We start from the raw sequence: 13,777 nt of genomic DNA, 5'->3' as shown, positions 1-13,777 counted from the left end.
GAGTCCTGCTTCAAGTACAGCTCAAATTCAAATTATTTCAGTTGTGACAGACAGGGGGAAGAGAAACAAAGTAGGTGAAATAATAGCTACTGCTAGCTAAGATAAGCCAGGCAAGACAAAATATTACTTCTGATTCTGTTAGCACACCAAACACAGAGAGATGTAATTCCACCCACCTGTCCACACCAGAGAACATTACTGTCACCCGTGGTGCATAATCCAGGGGTGATAAATCATTAAAACCAGGTAGAAATGGTGACATTCTGCTATTAGATGCCATTGATAGTAAGCCTGTCTGAGCCAGAGAGATTCTCGGGGTTGGTGGCTCACGTCCCTTTGCAGCTGGAGCTGTGGGCTGGCTCTGAAGCTCCCAAGGGTCCCAAGCCTCACTGATAGTGGGGAACATTTCCAGCCCCCTGCACAAGCCCAGCTGAACGTGACCCATCTCCTCCAGCTCACCCTGTGCCCACATGTCCCTGCTCCAAAGGGGGGACGAGATGGCTTCAGAGCTGGAGGTGGAACTCTACCCTGCTGTGCTCTGCTGGCTGCCAGCTCTGCCAGGGACTTGCTGTGTCATCTTGAGCAATCACCAGGGCTAGACACAGCCCCCTTCCTATCAGATGGCTCCTACAGGTGTTCTCATTAACCTCATTAGCTAATGAGCCAAAGCCATCACACAAGTCTGCAGATGAGACTCGCCTGGAGTCTTGGAACAGGAATATTGCTCCTCCAGCCCTCAGTGCTCCATCCAGCATGAGCCAATGTCTCTCCTAAGGCTTGCCAGCACAGCAGGGGTAAAAGGAAATTGGACTGGGCTCACTGCTTGGAAAACAGAGATTTTGCAGGTGAAAAACGAGGAGTTGAAATCAGGATGGAGATGGAACTGTTCCCCACTCTGTGAAATGAGTGCATTTCGGGAGAAGGGCACAGCCCGTTTATGGAGCATCCTCAGCTTGTCATTTTCCCTGCTGCTCCAATCACTTTGGGCTACCCTGAAGAAGTGTAATCACCACCAAACACAAAACAAAGCCAGGGAAAAAAAAATCTCCTGGTTTAGGGAAGTAGGGAAACCTGGGAGTCAAGCTGTGTCTTTGCAGGAGCTGGTGAAAGCTGCAGCTTTCTACAGCCACCTGGAGCTTAATTGCCACTTAAAGGAATTATCTTCTGCCTTTATCCCTAAGAAAAAACAATTATTTGTAGGGAGCAGACAGACAGGGAAGCACACTGGAAATTGCTTTGTAGACCTGCTTCCTCTCCTTTCCCCCCATTCAAAGTGACAGAAAATAGAAACAAAAATTCAGTCAAGAGCAACAGGAAGAAGTGCTGGGAAAGGCATGAGCTTCCAGAAGCTGGGATGGGAAAGGCCACTTGCATCTCCTGGTTTTGTGTTCCTTCCTCAAGCACCTGCAGCTATTCCTGGCCCTCCATCTCACCAAGGGCCCCCCTCCTGTGTCACCTCTGAGTGCAGCTTGTATTGCTTTTGGTATTATCACAATTAATGCTTTTAGGGCATTTGACAGCCCAGCACCTTCACTGGGATTCTCTCAGTATGGAGGAGTATTTCTTCTCTCCTTTTAGGAGAAAAAGCAGCTCTGTCCTCTTTCATCCACACCAAATGAGCTCCTGGCTGTGGGAGAAAGGCACTGCACTGGCAGGCCTGAAAAGTGACAAAGCCACTTTAAAGTAGAAAAGAGTCACCTCCCCAGTGATGGTGCTGGCTTGGCAGCAGGAGACTCCTCTCTTCCACATCCCTTCACTCTGCTAAAAGCTTCAGAGGAAGCTCTGAGCAGCCAGCACTGAGCAGATCTAGCCAAGCCTAGCCCGAGCTTAGAGCCTGCTTTAAACCTGAATTGTGGGGGTTTTTTTCTATATTCTTCATTGTCATACAGCCTTGCCTCATGGCTTTATGTCCAGCACTGACCAAAGCTAGCCCAAGCTTAGAGCCTGGTTTAAACCTGAATTGTGGGGGTTTTTTCTATACTTTTTATTTTCATACAGCCTTGCCTCATGGCTTTATGTCCAGCACTGAGCAGATCTAGCCAAGCCTAGCCAGAGCTTAGAGCCTGCTTTAAACCTGAATTGTGATTTTTTTTCCTACACTTTTCATTTTCATACAGCCTTGCCTCATGGCTTTATGTCCAGAGTCCTCCTGAGCAGCTCTCTGAGCCCTTGCTAACGAGCTCAGGGCTAGACCAAGGCTTCAGTTAACCCATTTTTCCAATTTTTTCTCCTTTTATTCCCCACATTAGTATCTCATTAGTCTATGGGTTGTTCTCCTCACTCCCGCATCTGCCTTGTGTCCCTGGCTCTTCTTGATCCAAGCACATCTGTACACATCAATCCAAAAACATCATCCGTTGCATTCCCACCACTTGACATTTGCTTTTAAAAGCACTAAAATAATTTCAAATAATCCAGACTCTTCCATAGCACCACATTCTCCAATTTGCTATCAGCAAAGACTTTCTATTTAATTTTTTTTTTAACTTTTTTCACAGTGGAATATTTTAATTCAAACCACCCAGCGTTTCCTGCACACACCCTGGGAGGCAGAGCAGGAAAACAGTGGGAAAGGTCTCAAATTAACAGCATTAAAAGGGATTGATAGAAGAACAGCACTGGGTCAGGAAGTCTTGTTCTAGGCATCCATATCCCAAAGAATAAGCATGGAATTTTAGAAAAATCTATTTTTTTAATTTTTTGTTTGGTTTTTTTTTAATTTTTTTTTTTTTTTTTTTTTTAGGAAATAATATGTTTCCTGCATTAACTACTCCCCTGGTCAAGAAGCTTCATTCCTAGCTGTTTCTTTTTTTCATTTTCTTGCCCCTGACCCTCAGCTCAGGTATATCAGGATCTTTTTTACAGAAGACAATAGAGATGCATCTGCTTATGTGAGCTAAAAATCTGTCCCAAACCTCAGTCTATATTACAAACAACATTCAAAGAGATTCTTGGCAAACGAAGAAGGGAAAATAAAAGTCTTTTTGTACTGTGAAATTTCCCAGGAATAAAACAAATGCACAGTCAAAACTATTCAAATGGCATTTCGGGAGATCAGTCACAGAATGCAATAATGCATTTCTTTTTAACAAATGGAGTTTGCAAATTTTCTCTGGGTTTACAGGCTAACCTGTTCCATTGCCATCATGGGCAAACCTGATTTTGAAATTCAGTGCTGTAAGAGCCAGCTCAGTGTTCACAGAGTCCCTGGGAGGAAAGGGACAGAATTTCTCCCAGCACAACAGGGGTTAATTAGAATAATGACTTAAATAAGAATCTTACTAAGGTTCTATCAGCTCTTGAAGGCATGTTGCATGCATATGCAAGTAAGTCAGGCATACACCCACCAAAAATAATTTGATTTTTCAGAACATAAGATCAGAATCAAGTGTAGGGTCTCACAACCTTACTGGAATAAAGCAGTGCCATTCCCTGGGGAAAGCAGTCCTGAAATCAATGTGACTCAGTAAATTCCTGTACAGCACAGCCAGTCCACAGCACTTATAGCTAAATCTTGTAGCTACAAGCTTGGGCCTGATTCCCCACTGCATGGTGTGAGCAGTAAATTATAATTATTCCCACTTTTAAGGTCCTTGCCTAAAGAGTTTTACTCCTATAAATACAAAAACCTGCCCCCCATCTTCTTGTATTGCTGGAGCAGAAAATGTCTCTGCAATTGTGATTCTCTCTTGACTCTGTTTGGTGGCCCCATTACATCCACCTCAATATCAGCTTTATTCTGGTGTGCACTTGGATCATTTGCAGGCAGTGAGTAAAGACCAGTGATGCAGCTGAGACCCTCCAAAGAGGCTGGAAAATTGACTTTAGCTAGTTCCCCGGGATGATGGATATTGGCAAAGCCCTCTGGAGCAGAGGCCGAGGGGAGGCAGAGGGGCAGGGGCTGAGCTCTGCTCTGGGACAGCTCCTGGAGCCCAGCGAGGGCTGGAGCTGTGCCAGGGCTGGGCACGGAGCTCAGGAAAAGGTTCTTCCCCCCGAGGGTGCTGGCACTGCCCAGGCTCCCAGGGAATGGTGCCGGCCCTGTCAGAGCTCCAGGGATGCTCAGGGTGGGGGTGCTGGGGGTCTGTGAGGGGACAGTCCCAGGGTGGGGGTGCTGGGGGTCTGTGCAGGGTCAGGAGCTGCACTGATGATCCCCGAGGGTCCCTCCCAGCTCAGGACGTTCCATGGTTCCATTCTGACTGCAAGTGGTGCAGTCCTTCAGAGAGCTGGGACTGGGCTCAGACCCAGCTGCTTCTCACTAAAGCTCTGTCTGCTTCCAAGTTCAGTCATGCCAGCTTCCCTGGCATGGATGGAATGAGGCTGTGGCACAAAGCAAACAGAGTTAGAGAGGTTGTGCTAATGAGTAAGCTGCTGTTTGTGCATCAACACCACCACTGGCAGGTGCCTCCTGGCTGTGGGGATTTATTCCAGGTGATGCTGTGAAGGACAGAACCAAGGCAGCACAGACACTGCATCCCACACAGGGCCTGCAGCAGCGAGAAAGGTCTCACAAATTAGGCAGAGCTCACCTGCAGGAATCATAGAATCACAGAATGGTTTGGGTTTGAAGGGACCTTAAAGAGCATTCAGTGCCCAGCACCTGCCATGGGCAGGGATGCCACTGACCCGAGCAGCTGCTCACACCCGTCCAACCTGGCCTAGAGCACAGGCTTGGGAATAAGCCTAAGCAAAATTAAGCCATAATAATCACAGGTGTGTCATTAGAGAGCCTTCAATAGCTTTATAAAATCAGGAAAGGATGTATTTTATCAATTTACAGATGGGTAAGCAAGGACTCTGAGAGGGAGTGGCTGGCACATTCAGACCCACACAAGCTCTGTTGCTCATGGTGCAGCAAAGGGTGATCAGGCACATTACTGGAAATGCAGGTGAAGCCAGAGGGAAGAAATGCTGATGTCTGACTCCAGTTCAGAAGTCTGAATGATTTCTTTATTATAATTATATTATAATACATTAATATGCTATTTAAAGGAGATACTAAAACTACAAACCTACTTTTTCTAACTCCCATATCTAACTCACTCACAACTTGTGACCCTCTCTGAGAGTCCAGCTCCAGGTGGGTTGGATTGGCCACCAGGCTCAAACAATCCTCACCAGAATCCAACCAAGCACTCACCCCAGGTAAACAATTCTCCAAACACGTTCCACATAGGAAAAACAAGGAGCAGAAATAGAAATTGTTTTCTCTTTCATTTCTCTCTGTGCACCTCTATGAAAAAATCCTGAGAGAGAGGAGAATGTGCCCGCCACAGAACATCTCAGGTTGAACATCTACACATCACAGCAACCACAGACAGGGCCTGCTTGTGAAAACCCTGCCCAGTTAATTTCCTGAGGATCACACAGAAAATCAGTGACAGAGAAACAGAAAAACAAAGGCTGCTGACCACAGAGCTCTCCCAGCTCTTCTCCCCATGAGGCTGATTTCAGGTCAGGCTCTGTGCTACTCTAGCAGGCTCTAGCCAGTCCCTTTTTTCAGGCAAAGTCACCCAATTTTGAGAAAACTCTTTACCTTTGATACACTCTCCATAACTGTTATTACCATGTTTGCCTCAAGATTTCTATTTGAATACTGGTTTTGCCCCTCCCTGAATCCAATTGACTTAGAGCTTTCATTTGTTTGTCTTCTTCTCCTCCTCTTGTTTTAATTAAGATGCATTTTACTAATGATCTGAAGTGAAACATGAGCACAGATTAAAAACTGGGTTAAGTAAGAAGCTGGGGTACACAAGAATCAAGGCAAGGGCTGACGTGGCTATGCTCTTGCTCAGATATTGTGTTTTTTCCACAATAACTCAGGGTTATTTCACTAAGGGAGTCAAATTTGTTGCTCAGGCATTAATTAACCCTCTTGCTTTCCCATGAAAAGAAGCCACAGGTTCCCATGTTCCCCTTGCCTGTGGAAGCAGAGTGTGACATAATTCCCTAATAAATTCATTAGATTGCCTATTAGGTCCATCAGGGATGGGGTTGGCTCCATTCTGACCATCTGCCTGGAGACAGAAAGAGTGAAAGAATGACAATATTTTGCTGATCTACTGAAGGGTGAATCCTGTGCATCCTGGGAAGCTGCTGGAGAGAGGGCAATGGATTTGCCTTTGGGATTTCCCTCCTTTGGGGAAATCAAAATGGTTTTGTCAAGATCTGTCCCCCCTCCGTGAGCTCAATCCTGCTGCCCTAAAGTGTGAGCACAGAGGAGCAGCAGCAAGTTTAAGTGACTCTCAACCCAAGCTCAGCACTTCATATTCATCATTAAGATTCTGCAAATGCTTGTGAGAGCAAGGCTTATTTGTTGATGCCTGCTTGCAGGGGTTTATTTGTTTGAAAAGCCTAATCAACCAACTGCTTAAATATAAAGGAAAAGGGAGAAAATATTCCAAGCTATTCAGATGAGGTGCCATGGTTTGAGTTTTGATGTCGGTGTGCAGCCAAGTGACAAATGCTGAGCCACAGTCTGGTGTAAATCCCGATGAATTCCACTAGAATCAACAGACTTCCTTCCAATTTATTCTGATGTAACAGAGAGCATGATATTTCCATTCAGATTTACATTAGATTTGTTTCCTGTTTTCCATAATTCAGTCAGTTTCCATTGTGTACAAAAGCAGCCTGGGCCAGATCTTGATCTTATTTGCATCAGATGAAAACAGTTGTTTCAAATGGAGCTCCACTGAATTTATAATTGCATAAATAAGAGCAGAATCTGATCTATTCCAAGAGAGAATTTCCCAGGGCGTTGCTGTGGGAGAACACTCCTGCTGTGGTGATCAGGTGCTTCGCCAGTGATTTCAATGGAGAAATTTCATCTCGAGCCTGCAGTGAAGACCTGAGCTTGAGCTGCTTTGCACACCCAAGGTGTAGAAGCCCCTCTTTCCTCCAGAAGATCAGCCAATATGCCAACACTTCCATCACCACCTCATGACCTGACTCACAAACCTGGATGGCCTGGGGAAAGCATCAGGATGGAGAGAGCTCAGCCTTGCTTGGCAGAAATCCTCCTCCAAAGATAGATTTCATTTGTCACACACGTTCTTTATAACCCAAGTGCTCCATGTTGACTTTGCTTCCCCCTGAGTTTCCTCCCTTGAGGCCCTTCTGAGTCCCCTTGTTCCATTGTAATTGGAATTTCAGGAGCAGTGCAGTTATTCCCTGGCAGAGCTGCCTGTTTCAGCAGCCACACTGCCACTAATAGATTGGGTTATTAGTAATAACCAGTAAGAGTGTTATTCCCAGCAACATGTCTAATCAAGTGGATTTACTCCTCCCCATTGAAGCTGCTTATTCCACTGCTAGCAGGAAAATAAGGCCATTTCAAGTCATTTATGGTGGTTGCAAAGGCCTTTTCTGAGTAGATACACAAGTTATGTTGCCATAGCTTCTAGGACTGTGAACTCAGCTCATCCATCCAGCTCACTCCTGTTCCTTGCTGTCTCCTGGGAGCCAGGATCTCCATGAGATGTGGACAGGCACTGCTCTCACTGGGGTCTCAGGTAACCCTCACAGCACTGACCTCCGGCTCGAACACTTTATGAACACAGATATTCCACCTCACTTCTCCAGGATGAGAAAACTTCATTCAGCTTCATTCTTTGTTACCCATGGCCTGGGGAAATGCAAAGCAGATCTGCAGTAAAAGCAGCTGTATCAACAAAATATCACTTTACATGGCTATGACTTGCCATTTTAAATGAAAACACACTTCTTCCATTTGACTTTTCAGGCTCCTGTGTGTTTAATTCCACAGTAAATTTAGATTCCTTTACAAATCTAAATATTTCTCTTCATTTACATTATTTAGCACATGGAAAACAGTGAGAAGAACAACTGCAATGCCACCAGTGACAGCATCACAATTACAAGGCCATCAGGATTAGGAGCCCATGATGTGGCAGACTGAAATTTCAGCATCTCTGTGCTCCTCTCTCATCACATCATCCCAGCCCCTGTGCAAAGACTGGCAATTACCCCATGGGTATGGCCTGTAGTATATAAAACAGAGCCTCAAAAAACAAGGCAATCATCAAATTTCCAGTGTGGGTGGAATGTGTCTGTTAGCTTTGCACACACACACACACACACACTATCAGGGCTGCCAGTGCCTAAAGGCAGCCTTACATCGAGCTGGTGCCTATAAAACACAAAGGCACAACAGATTCTCTGCCCCTGATCCTTCACAGAGCAGGAGCAGAAGCCATCACACCATAACAAAGGCTGGCATAACTACTTACTGGGGATTTTGTTCCCCACAGCTTTTATTCCACTGTGTGATTTGCATTACAACTGGAACCTAATTGTCCATTTTAGCAGGCAAAGAGCAATCTGGTACAGATTATAACATGTGAGGAAAAGCAGTGGTGTCACCAAATAGGTACCACCAGGCAAAGGCAGCCTTTGACACCAGCTGATTAAACAATTCCACTGCTGCAATTAACAGCAGCCCAAAAAAAAAAAAAAATACCAAACAAACCCAGTACAGAGAGAGGAAGTCTGCTTAAACAAAAAGTGCCAGAAATCCTTTCACTGGAGTATCCTGACAGCCCTGAGGTAGTGCTTGACAGGGACACCTGGAAGTTAGCACAGCAGCCAGGTAATCACTGCTATAGGCTTTATGTATTACAGGAGGTTGAATAATATATTTTTACTAAGAAACCTGTTGCTCTTTTATAGACTAGTTAGCTACAGATTGAATTAATTGGGTTTTTTACTTAAAACACTATTACTATTGGTTAATTAAGAAAGTGCTTTTTGGTGAATCTTTCTAACACATTTTGCATGTTTCCAGCACTAGGTGTAGCAAGGTGAGATAAGAATTGTTTCTCCTTCTTTTCTCTGATCTTCTCACAGACTTTTCCCAGATGGATGCCTGGGAAAGTTGTGTTTCTCTCTGCTGGCACACAAGTGACACACTCAGGGGCTGAGGGGGAGAAAGGAGCCCCTGCCAGGCTCTGCTGGTCCCACTGGGAGCCCTGGGAGGTGAAATGGCCCCAGCAGCGTGTCTGACACAGCACAGCCCAGCAGAAAGTGTTATAGAGTGTGAAAAAAGCAAAGCCTGGGGCTGAAACCCTTGAAGGAGAGCACTTCCAGGAGGGAATGTCACCCAGGCTGAGCGGGGACAATGGGACAGAGCTGCCCTGCAAGGAAATGAGGAGCAGCTGCCGTGGGCTGGAGAGTGTCTGCAAGGGTTCTGGGGAGGGAAATCCACAATTAAGTGTGTTGGAACTCAAAATGTCTCTCAGACATTTTTAGAGGTCCCAGGCCTTGGTCAGAAGCATTTGAGACCCTGGCAGGCAGCTGCAAACAGCTGTGATTTTGGGTTTGAGCCATGGAATGAGTTACCAACTTTGGAGGTGGAACAAGCAGTCACAAAGGGTTAGATAGGATAGTAAAAGTAGTTACAAAACAGAGGGGAATTTTTTTTAGTATTGTACAGGGGGGTTTTAGCACCTGTCCAGGGGGGTTTTTACTTTGTACATGGGAGTCAGAAGTTCTAAGATGGAGGAAAGTGGGCTGATCCTGTTCTTCCTCCTTCTTCTTCCTTGCCTCCATGTTCTTGGTGATGTTGGCACTCACAGGTTGGTTTAGAGTAGAAAAGCACCATTTAATATAGGTAATAGGCATTGGGAAAGAACTGTAACCATGTAACACGTAATGTACCATATAAAAGATAGAAAAGCACCATTTAATATAGGTAATAGGCATTGGGGAAAAACTGTAACCATGTAACACGTAATGTCCCATATAAGAGATAGCAGCAGCCCTGGCGGGGAGAGAAGAAGCAGTCGGGGTCAGAGAGGATGTCAGGGTGTGTGTGTGCCTCTGCCTGAGCTGTGAGCAAACCACAGCAGCCCAAGGAGAAGATCTATTAGATAACTTGCAATAAACTGCCTTGAGACCCAACAACAGAGACTGCTGAGTTTTCTTTGGAAGCTCGGGCTGGAGGACCAAGCCTGGTGTTCTCACAGAAGTGGCCTCAAAAGAAAGTGCCAGCCTGCTTGAGAGCCTGGGAGCTCAGGCACTGGGTTGAATTCTCCTGGATGTGGAAAAGCCATGGTACTCCCACAGCTCTAGTGCAGACTCATTGATTAGTAGGCAGGGCAGGGAATTAAATGAGGCAGGTGAATTAAAGCCAGACTTCACAAGCTGCATCTGTTCCTCCATCCCCTCTGGAGACAACACTGATGGAGCTTTAAAAAGTGAATTTAGTGAGGAAAGCTGCCAGGGTGATGGCCCTGTGAACTGAAACATTTGATGCATGCATGTCTCAGGTACAGGAGGAGCACAGAGCAGCCACTGGGATGTGCCCCAGCCTGAGCTGCCTGACTGGAACACAGCTCCTGCTGGAGGTGACCTGCCTGGGCTTGTCTTCTGCTCCTGAAGCTCAGGAGAAGGAGCTGCTGGAAAGGCCTGGCTGCAGCTCCAAGGAGGAGGCAAACAGCAGTGCTTTGGATAATCCTGTGTGTGATGCTCCAGCAGTAGCAGGATCCCAAAGATAATCAGTCCCAACAAACAGTCCCATCCACAGAGCAGCAGGGTGAAGTTTCAAACTTCTCCATCTTGCAGGACACTCAGGACCTACCACACCTTCCAGTGCTGCTCCTTGGTCTTGTCCACACCTGTGTTCACAGACAAGGAAAACATCCATTTCACAGTAGTTCTTACTGTCAGCATCTTTTCTGGTATCCAGGCAGCTCCCCACACCAGCACAGTTAATTCAGTCATTACAGATACCCCCCTGAGCTGCAAAAAGCTTTCCAGAGCTGACCAGAGCTGCCAGCTACAGGCAGGAGGTGTCAGAGTAGATCCTGGACCTAATCCAGCTAGGTCAGTCTGCCTTTTGCAGAAAAGCATAACTCCAAAGAGTCTGGCTGGTTTTGAAGGACCTAGGAAAGCAAGGAGAGACAGGACATCTGAAATAAAAGACTTATTTTTCCCCTAGGTGTGTCCAGAAGAGGATTGGAAGCATCCCTCTGCCCATTTGGTGATGCAGCATTCTTGGCCAGACTCAGGTAAACCCCCAGGGTCTCAATTCCACTCTAAAAAGTGGCTTCCACCTATTCTGACAGCAGCTGAGAGGTGTGATCCCACCCCTCAGCAAACAGAAGGATAACTGCAACCAGGAGTAAGAGGCTGCATGGGGAAAAGAGAAGAGGCAGTGTAAAACCACAGAGTAAAAAGAGATAATCCCTCTGTCTTCCCAGCACTGGGACTGGAAATGTTGGGGAGCAGCTGGAGCTGTGTCAGGGGGGTTTAATTGGATGCTGGGGAAAGTTCTTCCTCCTGAGGGTGCTGGCACTGCCCAGGCTCCCCAGGGAGCTCTCAGGGATGCTCAGGGTGGGGTTTTTGGGGTGTCTGTGCAGGGCTGATGATCCCAGTGGGTCCCTCCCAGCTCAGGGTATTTCATGATTCATCACTAAAGAGTTGCACAGTTTTATTAGCAAAGCATTAAACAAATCCCTTGCAGGGAAAAACAACACAATAAACAGGCAAGCAAAGAAAAAAACCAGTCAGTTCTTGTTCCTCAGAGCACAGCCCTTGTTCTCAAGTGTCTGGCATTGGATTGTGGCATAGAGGGAAAAAAAAGCAGAAATACCTCAAATAGATCCAGTTATTTTACCTCTTTTTCTGCTGGTCCTGTGGCTCTTTCTAGGTGGTTTGTGGTTTTTTTCCTACTCTTTGCCATGTGATGAGATGCATCATTTGAAGGACAGCAACCAAACCAGCTCTTCCTGCTCTGAAGAAAGGCAGCAGCTGCACTTAGAATAAAAGATTGTCAGGCAGATTTGAAGTGTCAATCAAAGCCTATCTCTGGAAAAAAAAAAAAAAAAAAAAAAAAAAAAAAACCACACATTAGTCCAGGCAGCTCCCCACACCACCACGGTTAATTTAGTCTTTCCAGATATCCCCCTGAGCTGCAAAAAGCCTTCCAGAGCTGACCAGAGCTGCCAGCTACAGGCAGGAGGTGTTAGAGTAGATCCTGGACCTAATTCAGCTCAGGTCAGTCTGCCTTTTGCAGAGCAAAAGACTGTGATTATCAAGCCCAGGGAAGCAAATCCTGTCTCTCAGGCTTTGTGAAGCAAACTGTACCTTTTACTAAACGAGGGGGCATGGATTTAGAACTCAGTGTGTCCCATCTCCAGTGGCACACATCCACTTTAATATCATTATTCTAATTTTAATTATTATTTATGACTACACCCAGGCACCAAGTGTGTGAGGCACTTTCCAAGCACTCAGGAAAGTACTGGCTCTGCTCCAAGAAATTCATTATTTCAGGACAGACACACAGAGGCACTGCATGGAGTGGCAGAACTGCTGACCCAACAGCACCAGGACCTGCCTTGTTGGTTGACCTTGGAAAATTCACATTTCTTCTTCCCACACATAGTCCCACCCCATTCTTTGTCCACCCCGGTTGCTTGAAAGATGTTCAGCTGTGACCTTGTTCAGGTTTTTGTCTCAGAATCTCTTTTTGTGCAAAATCCAAGCATGTTCCTGGGGGGAATGTTTTTGTTCTTTGGGAAAAAGAAAATGAAAAATTCTATTTTCCATGACATTTTTTCAGATGCTTGTGTCGGAAAAAAAAAAAGAATCAAATGTTTTCTCATGGCCAAAAAAACCCAGCAAATTCAGATTTATGGTGTTTAGTAAGAGCTGCCAGTCACTGGAATTTTCTGGGGAAAATACTGTAGAGATTAGTGAAACATCCATTTTGTTTTCCTGAAAATAAGTTTGAACCTAAAAATCAAGTTGTTCTGTGAGTAAGGAACTGGTGAAACCCGTTCTTCCTCTGATTTGTATTACAACTGCTTTTTATTTCTTCCTTTCCTGGTGCTCCCAGCTTACTGCAATATCCTCAAGGGCACCTGATGCCCCCCAGACCTTCCCAGCAAAATCCTTGGCTGCTCCAGCAGCTTTTTTGCTTTGCAGGGAAGGGGCAGCAAGTGCAGGGGTTGGTTTGAAGCTGGGCAGGAACTGATTGACCACTCATATCTAAATGCCAGCTGGTCACCTGGCTGCTGCATCCCAAAATAGGCAGGGAGCAAGAGGTGTCATTACCTTTCCTTCAATAGAATATTAACTGAAATGGCTCTCTTCTACCCAGCTGCTGTTTGTTCATGAAAATTGCAGGAATGCTGGGTCTGTGAGACCTCTCTTTTTCCATCAGATTGGGTTGAATCAGGTCAGCTGGTTCAGAAGTTATTGGAGCAGGGGGAAGTGAGGGACCAGCTGCAGATAGAAGAACACAAGGAGGCTCATTGCTGTATAAACCCTGGCTCCAAAATGAGGCAGTTTTGGTGTATCTGTGGCTCCCTGAGATCTGCTGAGCTGGTGGCTGTACCAGAGGCCAACCAGTTCCTGTCCTTTGCACACAGAGAGGCTGTCAAGCTCCAGGATTGTCTCTGGGGCACTGATCACTTTTTGCTGCACAAAGCCTGCAACCTGGAAATGGGGCTGCACTGTACAGAAAGAATTCTGGAGCCCAGACAGTCCATGACCTGAGTCATTTACACCTGGATGCACAGGCTGAAAGGGAAAAAATAATTATTTCACATGTAGGAAAACAAAAGCCAAGACCAGCAACTTACTGCAGAATCCTGAGAAGGAGTCAGAAGAGGCTCAGATGTCCCATGTCCCCATCTAGGGCCCTCCTCAGCTCCTTTTTGCTCCTCTGCCCACACAGAAATCCCCATTCCTGGGCATTTCAGGGATTCATTGCTCTCAGGAGCTGAGTCAGTCTCACCACACTCCTCTGTTG

The 13,777-nt window shown here is 46.0% G+C and overlaps 1 long non-coding RNA gene across 1 annotated transcript; it reads right to left on the bottom strand.

Moving 5' to 3' along the window:
• Nucleotides 1-10,444: 10,444 nt before the first annotated feature.
• LOC110475727 (uncharacterized) lies at nucleotides 10,445-13,777 on the bottom strand. The gene is made up of 3 exons (XR_002466324.2): nucleotides 13,608-13,777; nucleotides 11,636-11,826; nucleotides 10,445-10,634 (listed from the first exon to the last, which is right to left on the bottom strand). It is a non-coding gene; the product is annotated as an uncharacterized LOC110475727 (long non-coding RNA).

Source organism: Lonchura striata, chromosome 28, assembly GCF_046129695.1.
Source record: "Lonchura striata isolate bLonStr1 chromosome 28, bLonStr1.mat, whole genome shotgun sequence".
Taxonomy (NCBI): Eukaryota; Metazoa; Chordata; class Aves; order Passeriformes; family Estrildidae; genus Lonchura; species Lonchura striata.
The sequence above is the reverse complement of the archived record's forward strand: the minus strand, read 5'-3'. Positions and strand labels throughout refer to the sequence as shown.